Source organism: Scomber scombrus, chromosome 14, assembly GCF_963691925.1.
Source record: "Scomber scombrus chromosome 14, fScoSco1.1, whole genome shotgun sequence".
NCBI classification, from domain to species: Eukaryota; Metazoa; Chordata; class Actinopteri; order Scombriformes; family Scombridae; genus Scomber; species Scomber scombrus.
The window spans coordinates 14,008,289-14,012,663 of NC_084983.1; positions in this window are offsets into that span (position 1 = coordinate 14,008,289).

Sequence of the window (4,375 nt, forward strand, 5' to 3'; positions counted from 1 at the left end):
ACTCATATCACTCTTTTTCTTTTTCTTTTCATTTTCGGGTTCTTTTTTTCTCATTTCCTTAATTCCCTCTTCCTTTTTTGAATGTGAATGGCATTGTAGTACATGTTGGAGAAGGAAGTGTCCTCCAGTCATCACATCATAAACTGACAGTGCAGTCAAAGCATTAACGAGGCTTGAACTTATTTCTCAAGCCTCTACAGTAGGAGGTGTCCATCACGTGAAACACAATGTTCTACACACAGATAAATAATGGGAAAATGAAGGTAGATGACTGGAGTTCAAGTCTTTGCATTAATAAAAAATCTTGAAATGTATATACTGTATGATAGTGGCACAAATAGTGTCAAATTGTAGTTAAACCTCCCCTGCATGGACAGTCATGAGTCCCACACAGACAGAAACAAACACACGGAAAGTACAGTAGCACTCAAATCGAATTATCACCAGAACACAATACTCTGGTGAGTTAAAAACACGGTCATGTCCTCGATAAAATAAGCTATATTCTCTGTCTCATTGGGATTTGTTTCTTTTAAAAGATGAGTTACAATTCTGAGTCGTGACCTGAATCGTCTTTCAGTGGTTTTGTTTTTCATTTGGACAAAAAAAATCCCAAACAAAGCGCCTTATAGGTAGTCCTGCCGTCTAACCAGCAGAGAACGACCAACATTTTTGTTTCATATCAGATTTTCATGAATAATTGAAAAAAATATCAAAGGGATTCATGTTTCTTAGCCTCTTCAGGGTGTAATCAGTTCAATCCTGGTAGTTTTTCTTGTGTGGGACAAGCCAACCTGGAACCCCAGCCATTTTACCTGTAAAACACAGAGGACTTAATGTTGAAAGTCTTTTAAAAAAACCTCACCAGGTCTTCCTACAGTACAGAGTGTTGCCAGATGGGCCACTCTTCACTTTCGGGATCCCTCAGGTCAACTTGCAAAAACAAAGTCTGCCATTTTGTATTTTACCTCATCGGGAATGTGCAGTCAATTGTGTCTGTAGCTCAACAGCAGCAACAAAACACCAGGGAGCTCAAAGCTAAAAGGGGGTGGGGGGGACTTAGCACAGGACTTGCTGTTTTAAACGTTGATGTGGATTTCTTTAAAATGTGATGTTATCTCATTTATTTATTACATGTATTTTGCTACGTAAGCAAGCACGTACCGTGAAAGTCTTCCAGTCTTAACGTGAATGTTATTATTGCTGTGATTTGTCTCTTTATTAGGATTGAGGATGAAGGAAATGAGTGATGAACTTTGAAAATATCACCTATGGGACACAAATGGAATATGTGATGTACCCCTGGAGAATGGACTATGGATATTTTGGACTTGTCCTGTTCAGGGTGACTGTCTTATTAAATGATTTGGGTCTATAAGCTATGTAGGTTTTAAAAAACACAGGTTAACCCTCTGTTTACCTCTTTGTGATGTACTAGATTAGTGTAGCCCTTTTCTGAACCTACAGTATGTAAACCTCTTCATAAAATGAGAATATGACATACATAGAAGCTTCCTTCTGATGCTTCTGCTTTGTTTATCTGAACAAGACTTTTTATTGATTTTTATCTTCTAAACTTTTGCAAATTACACTGTATTCTCAGTGTGTAGAAATAAATCATTCAGGGAATTATTTTTTAAATTTAGATTAGAATTTTCTTTTGTATAGGTTCTCTACGGGACATAATACACTTTCAAGATATTTCCCAAGATAATTTTCCACTATAGAGAAATCAACCTTTGGTATATAAAAAGAAAACATATTTTATAAGTGTCGTAGCTGCCTGTGCTGTACTCTACTGACAAACTTACCCTCAGGGTCCTAATCTTTCATCTGGAGCTGCTTTGACCAAGTTAACTTCTATACAGTCAGTGATTTACTCGCACACGAGTGGTATCCTTTACAAAGACAAAGTTCAAGCTGACAACAAGACGCTGTAAATAAACCGAGAGAACGGATGAGGGTAATAAAGGCTGTGTTGGCTGTAGACAGTTGCAGCAACATTGCTGTTTGAGGAATAAGATAGGATTAGTGACTAATGTAATATTGTTAAGTAGATGCATGAAGGGAAGGGTTGGGGTGGGGGGGCAGTTCTTAAGCCTGCCACAGGGCCTTCTTTAAATTCCTCACAGGTGCCCTGGTCACTTGTTCTCTCGATCTACAGGTTGAGTAAATGGTAACTTTTTACCAGCATGTAAAGGATTACGTTTCCAGGTTGCCAGTTTTTTTTCCAGTAATAAACTTGTAAGTAGATATTAAATTTGCTATACCAGCACTTTTGATGTTGAAAAGTAAAAAAAAAAATCTTTTTTCTATGATGCGAACACAGAGTTAAATGCTCTTAAACAAAATAATGTCAAGTACAGCATATGATTTGAGAAATGTATCCCAATTCTCACCAATTTTATACCAGGCTGATGATTTTGAGAATGTATTTGATCAGTTGTAAGAACACACCAGTCAGAAAGTCACTGTGTTTTCACAAGTGTTTAGAATTAAAGTTCACCTGTATGTAATTGAATGATTCTGCAGGTTCCTTCTAAAGGTCACCTCAGGTGCAAAAAAACACATAGTCTACAAGGATGCAACAAAAACTATTGTTTACAAACAACAGCTAAATTAATATTTCACCTTTGAATGGACTAAGATCTCTAAACTACAAACTAGTATTGCAATGACCCTTCAATGTGTCCTGTGGACATCTGTGTCTCACTATGCGCTGAATGTCAAAAATGTAATGATTTTATATAAGTCGATCATGTGATTTTGTTAAATATGGAAGGACCTCTTGTCTGAACAGTATGTAGCAGCCATTTAATATGTAGCACTTGGTTGAGCCTCCCCAAAAGACATATGGGTGAATTAACTAATTCATTAGCGATTGAACCGTCCATGTTGATATTTAAACACTTTCATAACAAATGTTTCCATGGCTTTCAGCACTAGAATTTGAACTTGTATAGGTAAGCTATACAATTACCCCTTGTGGATTTGGTCCAGAGACAATGTTTACTGAATTTGTTCGTTCTGGCACTGATTGTATGTTTGAATGTAAATACATTTACAACATGAGTTGTGTCTTAGTGCACCAACAAAGTAATAGAAGCATGTTTTCTCTGTCTTCGCTGTTTCTCACTCTCCCGCTCTCTTCTTTTACCTCTTCTGCATTGTGATGGTCAAAATGTAAGTGTAGCGTATAGGAGGCCTAAAGGATGAGGAATGAGATACTTCAACACATAATGTACACACAGTATGTTGATGCTCTCATTTGTACTTTTTGGGGAGAATACAGTACCTATTAAAAATATTCAAAAGAAGTTATGTGATGGTCATGTTTCCTGCCCTCAATTCACACATACAGGCAACATGTATTCAGGATACAGTATTGTCTTACTTAACAGCTGATTACAAGCTTGAAAGTATACTTAAACAGATTTAGAGTTTAGTGATATCAAACTTTTTGACATGAGATATCCTGTGCTCAGACTTTCCATATTTCTCCTGCAAGGACACTTCAAGGGCTTCAAGACTGAACAAAAAAAGCACATAAACTACAGTCCATGCTGCAACTTATGATATCCAACTAACCTGCCAATAATAAGTACTAATGCTCTCTCTTTCCCAAAGTTAGAAAATATATATGTATAGCTTGAGTCAAATTTGTCTATATATCACCAAATCACAACAGAAATCATCTCAGGACCCTTTTCACATAGAGCAGGTCTACTGATTAGTGAGTTCTTATACTGAAACATAAGTACAGGTCAAGGATGAATGTTTCACATATCTCTGAAAATGCTGCAGATATATGGGATATATGTAAACTGAACTAGGTGATTGCAGGTAGGCGCCAGGACTGGATTAGTGAAATAGTCTCAGCCTTCAGTTGTACATTTATCTTTTACACAGTGATCTGTAACATTGGAGCAGGGCTGACTGGCAGGTTGCATCGACATAATGAAGATCTCTCATTATGGAGGTTTATAAAGGCTGAAACACATTGAGTCTGGACTGCAGTAGTTTTGGTTATTTAGAAGGTGTGGGGAGAAACTGAAAGAACGTCACATTCGTAGTCGTGCTCAAGATAATTAAGTCAGTAGGATTCATTCCTTGGGGACCATGAACTCCTTAATCAAGCTGCATGGCAATTCATCTAGTAATTATGAAGCTATTTCAATAAATATGTGAACATTTTGACTGACAAACTGACTTTGCCATACATTACATGAGTTAAACCTTCAACTGCATGTCTTGGAAGACACCTCAGTGTGTGTGATATGGTGTTTAAAAAATTAAACTTTTCAAATAACTACATTGTATTTTAATCAAAAGTGGTAGTTATATGAATGATTGTACATGATTTATACAAAGAGAA